This window comes from Ochotona curzoniae, unplaced genomic scaffold (assembly GCF_017591425.1).
Source record: "Ochotona curzoniae isolate NIBS_2020 unplaced genomic scaffold, NIBS_Ocur_1.0 scaffold_1852, whole genome shotgun sequence".
Taxonomy (NCBI): domain Eukaryota; kingdom Metazoa; phylum Chordata; class Mammalia; order Lagomorpha; family Ochotonidae; genus Ochotona; species Ochotona curzoniae.
Genome location: NW_024467087.1, coordinates 57,945,874 through 57,958,719, shown reverse-complemented (window position 1 = coordinate 57,958,719; position 12,846 = coordinate 57,945,874). Strand labels below are relative to the sequence as shown.

General features: G+C 39.4%; 1 protein-coding gene across 1 annotated transcript in view; it reads right to left on the bottom strand.

Moving 5' to 3' along the window:
• Positions 1–12,846, bottom strand: part of NHSL2 (NHS like 2) — a 292,586-nt gene that overhangs the window by 205,037 nt on the left and 74,703 nt on the right. The gene's annotated exons all lie outside the window — the stretch shown is intronic.

The following is a 12,846-nucleotide window of genomic DNA, read 5'->3' as shown; positions in this document are numbered from 1 at the left end:
GATTTCAGAAGACTTTGCACCAAAATAAGCTTATATTAATCAATCCAATTTTTCATAAACATTTTGAAGTACATTGCTACTCATAAAAGCTTAAATATAGTTCCTTACCAAATCCTCAAAACAGACCTATCAAGAGGTATGACTATTTTTATGCTTCTCACATGAAGAAACAGAGTCAGAAAGATGAACACACTTGACCAAGACCACACAGTTTGTCAGTGGTAGACTTGCAACTAAATTTATACAGCTTTATCCCAAAGACCACTCACTTCCTCACAAGGTTCTATTATTTTCAGATGACTGCAGAAAACAGAGTTGTTTACAGTAGACTGGAGAGGAAAGTATAAAGCAGAAACCATTTAGGAAGCCATTATAGACCTCTAGTTGATGAGGCTAAAAGGCAGTGATTCTTCTAGGCCAGTGAGATTGTGACCTTCCTGGAGTGATGGTAGTGAGCAATATCATCATATCACCATTTTAAATGTACTGTGAACAAAAACCAAAACCAAAACGAAAAGTAAAAGAAACAATCCAACCTAAAAAAACCTAAACAGTGTTTGTGCAGAACACCAAGCTGGGTGCCCACCAAAGTGCCATGTGCCAACAGGAAACAGTGACAGCTGCAACTGCATAAAAGCATCTTTCGGCTGTTGTTGGAGGGTCATTCAGCAGAATCTCTCTTCCTAACATGTTCTCTCTCTTGTGATCAAGCATAAGCACCCAATAAACTTCGTCTGTGCTGCATGTTGGTCTGTTATCAATTTCTCTTTGCAAATGCACCAAAGAACCTAGGCTGGGTAACAAGATGTGAAAATTGGAACAGCAGCACAGGCTCTGAGCTGACAACCTTCTAGAACTGGGCACTTGAGTTAATGAGAGATAGAAGGGGGTTAGATTTGGTCTAGAGACATGTTTTTTTTTTCTTTTTTCTCACTCCCTATAAATTATTTGGAGGAAAAAAAGAATACTGTCAAAAAGTAAAAGTGGAGCAGTTTGCATTAATATCTGGATTTCTGCATTCTCTCGCAGGGTCAGAAGAGATGCAGCACTGGGTCATTGTTTCAGGACACAGTACAGGGGACACTGTGACAGCCTCTAACTTTGGAGAGGACGGGGTCCAAGGCCCTCCAGGGCCTGTTTTGTTCCTTTGGTTCACCTGACTTGCTAACAGAAGCTTTAAGCGCCCGAACCCTGAATTTTCTCAGACAACAGACCTGGATGCTGGGAGAAATGAGGATGGGGAGGAATTAGTCCTGGAGAGAAGTACCCTCTTTAGAGAGAAAGGGAAGCTTATGGCCAAGATAAGGAAGAGAAAGCAGGTAGGGGAGGGGACAGGGAGTAGGCCTCAAGTGACAGTTGGTCAGACATGAAGGGCCAAAGGTCAAGAAACTGAGGGTTTCATGAGGTCCAGAATTTTCAGAGAATTAATTCAAGGCATTTACTTATGGAGAGAGGGAGAGGGAAAGAAATAAGGGAGAGAGGGATGGAAGAACAGAGAGGCAGTGTCTCAAATCCAAATATTGTGGCAAAAGCTAAGAGGCTTTATTGCAGACACTCTGGGAAACTGGGAGGAAAGAGGTGGTGCTCAGAACACAGAATTAAGAACTGAGTTATCTTGCTAAACTGTGCCTGTGCGCGGTGAGGAGGGTAGTAATTCGGAAGGAGTCAGGATCAGAAACTGAGAAGCTAGGTCACTATCCTGGCGGCCAATGTCTCAGAGGAGCCAGTCCTCATGGTCACCATCTCTGAACTTTTTTGCAAAGCCAAGTTTTAAAAGGAGTGTTCCGAGGGCACAGATGATTTAGTGTTCGCCCCTCCAATCCTGTAATCCTTCAGCCAGGATGTGAGTGTGTCTGTTTTGGACACAAAAGGACACAGGCTGTCCAGGGATGAGAAACACACAAGCTGAACAAGGAGGGCAGAAATGAGGGTTGGTAGGACTGTGGCTTCTCTCTGGGGTCCTGTGCTTCTAGAAATGTCTATTCCCTTGATAAAATGGGGAAGAGAGAGAGTGGGCAGGCCAAGAGGAGATGCTGCTACGGAAAGGGCGTCCAACAGGAGAAGTCATTTCTCCAGTGGCACAGCCTTATTGCTCCTTTCCCTGAGCACGGAGGCTGAGTTGCAAAGCCTGACTTGTGTTCTGAGGAGAAAGGCAAAGAGAAGGAAAATCATCTCCAACAGTTAGCAGCAAAGAGGTCATTAAAATAGTTCAAAGGAGCAGTGATGTCACAGTGCACTTTGGGTTCTAGCCGGTATGGTTCCACAAACCAAATGAGGAGCTTTTTTTTTTTTTTTCAAAGATAGCTTCATTTTTTAAAATATTTTTTTTAAAAGAAAGACAGATCAGATATACAGAGAGGAGAGACATAATGATCTCTCATTCACTGGTTCACCAAGTGGTAGCAACCGCCAAGGCTGATCCGACCAGAAGCAGTACCTAGAGCTTCTTCTGGGTCTCCCACACAGGTGTAAGGTCCCTAGGCTTTGGATCATCCTCAACTGCTTTCCCAGGCCACAAGAAGCAGCCAAGAACCAGCACCCATATGGCATTCCAGTGCATGCAAGGAAAGGATTTAGTCACTAGGCCATTGCTCCAGGCCCTGATGTGCTGCCTTTTATTCTTGAAAACATATTTTTAAAATTTATTTTAAAAGTTCCTAATTGGAAAGTCAGACACAGAGAGGAGGAGAGACAGAGAGGAAAGCTTCCATCAGTTGATTCACTCCCCAAGTGGGGGCAACGGCTGCAGTTGAGCTGATCCAAAGCCAGGAGCCAGGAGCCTCTTCCAGGTCTCCTACGTGGGTGCAGGGTCCCAAGGATTTGGCCTGTCCTTGACTGCTTTCCCAGGTCACAGGCAGAAACTAGATTGCAAGTGGAGCTGCTGGGATTAGAATCGGCACACATATGGGACCCCAGTGCATGCAAGGCGAGGACTTTAGGTACTAGGCTATTGTGCCGAGCCTATGGTCTTGAAAATATTAAGGAAAGTCTTTTCCATTTTCCTAATAAAAAATATTAAATTTCCAAACTATCAAAGCCAGCAGCAAAGACCCACATGTAACCCATATGCAATTGCCAAGGATGAGATTCTTTCTGATGCTCCAGGGATCAGAATGTTTTACACATGATTACTACTGTTTCCCCTTCTGATTAATGCCGGATTCTGGAGAACTGCTACTCTGCCAACCACCAGCACTTACGTGACAAGCCTTAAACTATTTATTGCGTTTATTTTTGAAATAGGCCATACACTGTAACCCATCTCAAAGTTCTCTATGCTTTGTTTCTCCCTGAGTAAAATCCCAAGTTTGGGCTTAAGTGAGTTCTTATGTGGAGAATCCCCTACCAAACATTTTTCCCACTGGAAAATTTTAAGTAACAGGGTGGGACTTTCAGAACGACTGTGTGGGAAGCTGATATTTTTCTCCAATGAAACCATTTCACTAGTGAAAATTTTAAAAACAAGCCTTAAAAGTCTTTGGAAAATTTCCTCACAGTATAGAACAAGTGGTGAACCTTTTGTTAAGACTTATTCTCTTTTTTGAATGGCATATATTTATATCTATCTATATTTATATCTATATCTATGTATCTATCTATCTATCTATCCACCTATCCCGAGAGATCATCTACTAATTCACTTCTCAAATGGCCACAAGGATTCCTAGTGGGCCAGGAAAAAGTCAGAAGCTAGGAATTGCATCTGGGTCTCCTAAGAGTGGCCAGGGACCCAAGCACTTGGGTCATCATCTGCTGCCATCCCAGGCACATTGACAGGGAGCTGGACCAAATGCAGAGTAAATGAGACTTGAATTGGGGCCTCACTATAGGATATCAACATTGGAGGCAGTGGCTTAACTTGCAGTGCCACAATGCTGGCCCTGAGTGGAGAAATATTTATTCCAGAAAAGCTACCAGATGTTTTCAATAAATAGCAGAATCTGTGGCATTTGAGCCGTGACCTGCTTCTATTCGTTCCCTGTTCCCCAGCTTCATGTATTGCAGCACTGTTCTGTTCAGGTATGGCCAAACTCTCCCCTCCTGGGTCCTAGTTTAGGAGCTGCAATTTAAACCTAGGGGAATATCTCATCTCTCTCAGCTGAATATTGCAAAAACTCTGTTCTTAGTGGGACTAGCCAAGAGGACTGAGCTGCTTTTCCTCACCTAGTCACAATTTGGAGGATAGACACAAAACTGGGCCTCCATCATTCAACTCAGTTTGCTTATTGGATGGGAGCTCCACGTTGGCAGAGGTAAATTGATCAGAGCAGGAGCTAATATTTCTTCCCTGGTGCCAACTCAGAGTCAGGGTGCATCACTTGAGAAGTAGTCACTGTACCTATCCCCAACTCCAGTGTGGGAGTTTCGAGGTTCTAACAGAGGCAAACCCCAAAGCAGCCTTTAAAAATGCAGAGTTCTACAGCTTTTTCCTAAGGGGCTGATTATTTAGAACACAGCATGGAGAAGTGCATGCATGAGGGTTCTATTGGAAACAACGGAGCTCTTGGTGGTAAATAGTTAAAAGGAAGTTGGTAGCTTCGTGAAATTCACAGTGGCAAGAAAAATAGAAGACCAGGCAGAAATCAACCAAAGAAAACCAGGAAGAGAGACCTTCCAAAGCTATAGGTAATGAAATCCTTCATCCTTAAAGATCTGGAAGGCTGCACACATGCACTAGGGCTTACCCCCCTTGGGAGGAATCAGAGCAGGATAGAGAACAAACTTGAAAATATCTGCCAAGTCACACATAGATCAAATGGTGATGTGCAGAAGTGATGGCTCACAGCCTATGACCAAACACTAAGCAGTTGACTGCTCTGACTCAGGGCACACACCTAGGCAGATTTACAGAGATGAGAGTCAAAACTTCCATTTGCCACAAATGGCCACAACAGTCAGAGCCTGGCCAGTCTGAAACCAAGTGCTTCCTCTGAGTCTTCCGTGTGAGTGCAGCGTCCTAGAAACTTGAGTCATTCTATACTGCTTTTCCACACACATCAGCAGAGTTGGACCTGAAGTGGAGAATCGGGGATGTGAACCAGTGTCCATAAAGAATGCCAGTGCTATGGGGGGAACCCTGGCCTTTATGCCATGGTGCTGGTTCCAGGAAGCTACATTTAAAATTACATCATACCTATCTATCCCTGATGAACTGGAAGACTGTACACATCCCTAAGACGATAGCTTAGAGAACTTCTAAGCTACGAACTGTGGGACAACATGGTAAACTCCCTAAGAAAGAAGTCTTCTAGCCTCACATACAACACATGTCACAGTACCAGGAAGGAGAAACAATGAGCTGAACTCCACGTGGAGATGGCGTGAACTTTCTGGAAAATGTTTTGCATGCTAAAGTCTATCCAAATGCTACTCCATTTATATATATATTTAGGGTACCACCTGCTACCCCACACAGGGGACCATTGGGCATGGAGGCGGTCATTTGCCTCCTCCTGTGCTTTCTTCTTGTAGGCGGCTCTCTGCCCCTCTTCAAGTGAACACCTCTTCGTTGGGTTACCTACACTCCTGACTGAATATATTCTCACTTTCTCACTTTAATACATCATGTCCTCATTCATGCACCTCACTTTTGCCTCGGCTTTGGATTCTTACTTTGTATGAGGGCAAAGACTTGGAATAAAAACTGGGAAACAGATTCCTATGACAAAAATCTAGATGACTTTTTCTTCTTTTTAAAAAGATTTATTAATTTTATTAGAAAGGCAGATTCCTGGGGGAAAGGTGATACTGAGATAAAGATCTGTCCACTGTTTACTCCACAAGTGGCTGCAATGGCCAAAGCTGAGCCAATCTGAAGCCAGGAGCCAGGAGCTTCTTCCAGGTCTCCCACGTGGGTGCAGGGTCCCAAGGCTTTGGGCTGTCCTCGACTACTTTCGCAGGCCACAGGCAAGGAACAGCTGGAGCATGAATTGGCATTCATATGGGACCCCTGCATATGCAAGAATTTAGCCACTGAGCTATTTGTTCCAGATCATACTGATAACTTCTTTTTTGAAAAAAAAAAAAGATTTATTTATTTTTATTGGAAAGTCAGATTTACAGAGAGAAGTAAAGACGGAAAGTAAGATCTGTTTGCTGCTTCATTCCCCAGGTGGTTGCAATGGCTGGAGCTGAGCCCATCTGAGGCCAGGAGTCAGGAGCTTCTTCCGGGTCTCCCATGTGGGTGCAGGGTCCCAAAACTTTGGGCCATCCTCAACTGCTTTCCCCGACCACAAGCAGGGAGCTGGATGGGAAAGTGGAGAAGTGAGGACATGAACCGGCACCCATGTGGGATCTCGGAGCATGCAATGCAAGGATTTAGCCACTAGGCTGCCACACAGGCCCCCAGACAACTTCCTAACAGAGAAACAATGGAGGCCAAAAAGCAGTGAGATGCTATACCAAAAGTTCTCAAAGAAAATAAGAACTGCCAACTGTAGAAGCAAATATCTATCTTTCAAACTTAAGGGAAAACACAAGTATTCCCAGGCAAATATTATGAGAATTTGTTGTTAGCATTTCTGCCTGACATAAAATATGAAGGGAAGTTTTTCAAGCTGAAAGACAGTGACATAAAAGAGCAACTTAGACTTGTATAAAGAACCCAAGAGTTCGAGAAAAGGCAATTTCATAAACACAAACGAAAGAGTATTGGAACATTCCTTTTACTTTCTTCTTGTAGCTGATCTGAAAAGCAATTTCATAAACAATACCTATATAATTGCATTGTTTTTGCTATAACGTACAGAAAAGTAAGATATATATTTGATAACAACAGCATGAAGGAGGTGGATGGGAACAGAGATGCAGTGGAGTAAAGAAATTATAATACTGGTAACCTAAAGCTACAGAAAGAAATGAAGAGAACCAGCATTGATAATAAATATATTTTAAAAAAGCTTGACACATTTGTGTTCTTACTTATTTTGTCAGCCTCTTTAAAAAGGCAAAAGTTTATACAAAGCAATAATTGTAGCCAAGTATTAATGGATTTGGAATATATGAGCATGTAACATATATAGCAATAATAGCTCACAAATGGGAAAGAGAAGGCAGCTATATAAAAAATAAAGGCTGTGCATCATGCTCGAATTATTATGAATCAGATGTTGATTCTCACAAGTTAAAATGTTTATTGAAACCTTAGAATAACAATTAAGAAAACAACTAAAAATAATATAAAAATCATTGAAGGAATTAAAAAGCTGTTAGGGAAAATATATAATGCAAAACAAGGCAGTAAAAGGGAAACAAAGATGTGAGAAATACAGAAAACAAAAAGCAAAATAGGGCAGTCACTTGGAACTCAGATATGGACCAACACTCCATATTAGAGTGCCTGGGTTGACTCCAAGATGTGGCTGTAACTCCAGCTACCTGCGAAAGTGCACCCTGGGAAGCAACAGGTGATGGTCCAAACAGGTGGATCCATGCCAGCCATGTGGGAGTTCTTGGTCTCTGGTTGCAGTTTGGCCCAGCCCTGGCTGTTTGTGGACATTTGGGAAGTGAAACAGCAGATGGAAGATCTGTGTCTCATTCCTTAATACAAATGCAATAAATAAATATTTTCGAAAAGCAAAACTGACTTAAGAAAAACTAAAGCAAGAGCAGCCAAGACTGAAAAAAGAAATAATAATAAAAACTAGAGAGGAAATAAATGAAATAGAGATGGAATCACAATAAAGGAAATCAATAAAATTGAACATTGGTTATTTGAAAGCAATCAGAAAAATTGTCAAATCTTAATAGAAATCCAAAAGAAAAGACTTAATAGAGACCAATTAGGAAAGACTCATCATTACTGACTTTACAAAATTTAAAAGAAGATATGCAAATACAGTATTATGGACCATTGTATGGCAACAGATTAAATAAATTAACCGAAGCAGACAGATTTTAGAAAGACAACTTCTAAAATTGACTCAAGAAGAAGCAGAAAGTATGAGTGGACTTTTAACAAATAAAGACATTGAATTAATAAATTTAAAGTTTCCTTGTGGGGAAGACTTAGGTTATGTGGCCTCACTACTGGATTGCACAAAATATATGCTTTTTAAAAAATACTTAACACTGTGGTGGGTTAAGCTGCTGCCTGAGATATCCAAGGGTCTTACCCAAGGGCCAGTTTGATTCCTAATTTTAGATTCATGCTAAAGCAAATGGCAGCAATGGTAGCAAATGGTAGCAAATGGCAGCCCAAGTACTTGGGCCCCAGCCACTGATGTAGAAGACTGGGATGGAGCTCCAGATTGCTGTTTTTCACTGTCCAGTCATGCCATAAATAAGTAATTCTTTAAAACAAGTTAATAGCAATCCAGGGCAAACAATGTGGCATAGTGCGTTAAACCATCTCCTAGACATTCACATCCCATGCAGGAGTGACTGGGATTGAGTTCCATTTATGCCTCAGCTCTAGTCTATTGATACTTGGAGGCAGCAGATAATGGTCCAAGTCCTTACCTACCTGGGACACCTATATTAAATTTCTGACTTCTGGCTTAGGCCTGATCCAACCACAACTGTTGTGGGCTTTGGGAAGAGTGAACTGACAGATGGAGGATCTCTTTCCCTAATTGACCACCTTTCTCTTTCAAATAAAAACGAATTGTTAATAAACTTAAAAATATATCACCATTGTTTCAGAAACTTTTCCAGAAAACAGGAATATAAGATGCAGACTAATTCTATGATGTCAGCACTACCCTAATATCAAAGCTATAAAATAACATAAATGAAAACTACAAACCTACAGCCATTATGAAAATAGATGCAGGGCCCAGTGGTGTGACCTATCGGCTAAAGTCCTCGCCTTGAACGTGCAGGTATCCCATATGGGCGCTGGTTCTAATCCCGGCAGCCCTGCTTCCCATCCAGCTCCCTGCTTGTGGCCTGGGAAAGCAGTTGAGGATGGCCCAAGGCTTTGGGACCCTGCACTCATGTGGGGGATACCCGGAAGAAGTTCCTGGATCCTGGCTTCGGATCGGCATAGCATCAGCCGTTGTGCTTACTTGGGGAGTGAATCATCGGACGAAGATCTTCCTCTCTGTCTCTCCTCCTCTCTGTATATCTGACTTTCCAATAAATAAATAAATCTTTAAAAAAAAAGAAGAAAATAGATGCAAAAGTCCATAAGAAAATCTCAGTAGACCAAGCATAATAACACACAGAAAACACTATACACAGGGAGAAATGAGATTTATCTCAGGAAGAAATGATAGGCTTAACATCTGAAAACTAATGATGTTCATTCGAATAAAGAATAAAAAGTGAATGATCACTGACAAATTTGGAAGAACTATCTGAGAAAACCCAACAACATGCTAAGATTTTAAAAACTCTCAACATACTAGGGAGAAAAGGAAACTTTTTCAGTGCTTAAGGACGTTTGTGAAAAAACAAACAAAAACCAACAGCTAACATTAAAATTAATAATGAAGACCTCAAATCCTTTCCTAAGATACAAGCGTTTGTTCTCATCATTTCTGCTCAGCAATATAAGGCTGAGTAATTAGGCAGAAAGGAAATAAGAGAAATTCAGACTGGAAAGAAATTGAAGTAAAACCACTTGTATTTACACATGACATGATCTTACATAAAGGCACAACTAAAACCATCAGAATTAAGAAATAAATTCAACAAGTTTGTATATTTGGTAAATACACAAAATTCATTATATTTCTATAACTAGGCATGAGTAATCTGAAAATGAAAATAAGTAAGCAATTCAATTTATAAGAGCATCAAAATAAAACAATGAAAAATTCAATAAAATCAGTTAAAAGTTTGCGCTTCAATAACTGTAAAACATTGAAAGATATTAAAGCATTTGTAAATAAACTGTAAGAAATTCTACATTCACATACCCATATTAGAAAATTTAGTATTTGTTAGAATGGTAGTATTCTTTAAACTGATTTATAGAGTCAAACAATCATTGCGATAATTTCCAGCATTATTTTTGCAGAAATTGACAAGATGACTATAAATTTGTATGAAAACTAGAGTGACCCAGAATAACCAAAACATTCTTGAAAAAGAGCAGTATAGTTGAAGGACTCATATTCTCCCCCATGAAAATTTACTGCAGAGAAAATAATCAAGACAATGTGGTACTGACACAAGACTAGATATACAGAACAACTGAACAGAACTGAGAGATCATAAACAAACCATGAACTTCAGGTCAAGATAGTTAAATAGTAAAATGATAGTTTTTACAACAAATTATTCTGAACAGTTGATAGGCATGTGTAAAAAAAAAGAAGCAGGATCCTCATCTGGAATTATATACCAAAAATCCAGCAAAGATCATAGACTAAATGCAAAAGCTAAAACTTCAAAATTCTTGGGAAAAAACCTGCAAAAGTAAATCTTCGTGATATTGGAGTAGAAAATCAGTTCTTATGCATATAACACTAAATTTCACTAAAATGTAAAACTTTGTGCTTCAAAGGAAGCAAACAATAAATAGCAGAAATAGCCCCATTATATAAATATACATAGCGGCATTATTCCTAATAGTCAAAAAATGGAAACAACCCAGATTGTGTCAAGCAGTGAATGGATAAATAAAATGTGGTGATAGTTACGCAATAGATTATTCAACAATGAAATGATATGTAAGACTTCACTTTCGACACAATAGTATGAGAACCAATTCCCAAGTAAACTGGGGAAAATTATTTTTAAAAGATTATTGACGCACAGTTTTTGGTTTAGCTTGTAAGAAGATTAAAAGTCACCACTCCACCCTAAGACTGAGTAAAATTTGGATACACTAAGAAAATCAACAACTCTTTTTAGATCTATCAGATAAGTGAGGTCACAAGGCAACCCAATGCCCTCAAAGCTAGAGACAGATAAACAGCCACAGAGAAGCAGAAACTCATGAGCAGACGCCAATGCAGAGGGAAAGAAACAAAACAAAAAACCATAAAACAACAACAAAAACCTAACCAAATCAAAACAAAACCCTGAAATTTATTTGCCTATTTGTTCGGGGTTCCATGAAGATTGATCTGACAAAAGTCAGTCTGTATTCTCTGGGGGACATAAAACACACATTAACATATTTAAACAAACATAAATCATCCAACATCTGCTCTCAGATCACAACGAAATTGAACTAGAAACAATAACAGATATCTGAAAGATCTTCAAATACTTAGATTAAGCAGTGCATTTCTAAATGATACAAAGATCAAAAACTCTCAAGTGAAATCAAAGCTATTGTGAGCTAAATGAAAATGAAAATACCACTTTTCATTAAGAGAAAAATCAACAAAACCAAAAGCTAGTTTCTTGAAAAGATGAATTAAAATCAATCAGCTAGGAAAATTAAAAAGGAGAAAGAGGGAATAAATTTTAAGAGTGCAAAGGAAAATTTGGAACATCGCTGGAGACCCTGCAGATATCAAAGAATACAATGAACAAGTTTATACCCACAAATTTGATAGCCTAGATGAAATAAACCAATTCCTTGAAAGACACAGAGTTTACACAAGAACAATCTGAATAGATCTGTATTGATTGAAGAAATTGAATCAGTGATTAATAACCTTCCAACATGGAAAGTATTACATTCACATGAGCTTATTAGTGAATGCTATCATTTTTTTTAAGAGAAAAAAAAACCCTACAGCAATTCACTATAAAATTTTGAAGAAGATAGAAGAAACAGAGAATACTTTCTAATTCATTCTGTGAAGCCAGGATTACTTCAAATACAAAAACAAAATCATGATACTATATACAATTGCAGATCCATGTTGTCATGAATATTGATATAAGCATGCTCAAAACATTAGAAAATCAAATTCAATGTTTTATAAAAGAGTTATACATTAGAACCAGTTGGATTTTCCAGGTTATGAAAAAGCTGGTTCAGCACTCGAAAATTAGGGCAGGTATAATTGATGCAGTGAATTAAGTTGCTCCCTTGGGACACTGGTATCCCATATTAGTGTGCCAGTTTAGGTATTGGATGCTCTGCTTCCCAGGAAGATTCATGCTCCTGGGAAGGTAGCAGATGATGGCTCAGATAGTTGGGTCCCTGCTACTAATGTAGGATCCCAGGATAGAATTTCTGGCTCCTAGATTCAGAATGGCCCAGACCTGGCTGTTGTGGCCATTCGGGAAGTGGAACAAAAGATGGATGATCTCTCTCTCTCTCTCTCTCTCTCTCTCTCTCTCTCTCTCATTACTGATGCTTTGCCTTTGAAATAAATGAATAAGTATTTAAAAATAAGTAAAGACAAACTGACCTGTTTTAAAACAAAAAGTCAATAAGAAAATTTGTCAGTATGTAGATTGCTAAAACAACTGAAAATTGATCTACTGTATGACCCAGCTATCCCACACCCAGGAATAAATCCAAATGAAGTGAAATCTGCAAATGAGAAAGTGACCTGCAGTCCAAAAATTATACTAGCACCATATGCAATAGTGAAGACATGGAGACAATCCAGATGCCCTTTTAAAGAGGAGTGGATAAAGAAACTTTATCTACTTCATGGAACACTACTCAACCATTAAAAAGAACGAAATTCTGCCATTTGCAACAAAATAGTCACAACTGGAGTACATTATGCTCAGTGAAATAAGCAAATCTCAAAAAGACAACTATATGCTCTGTTTAATATAAGGTTGCATTCATGCAAAATACAAAAGGAATAGATATATAAGTTAACATGTATATATATGGTGTGCACGTATATACATATATATATTTCATAGATAAACTGTATAATGAAGGCTAGCGTTCTTGGAAGTGAAGATCCTTTGCAACAGGCAGTTCTACTTCCGAATAAAGGGAGGACTCCCAGTGAAGCAGTTTATATCTCAATA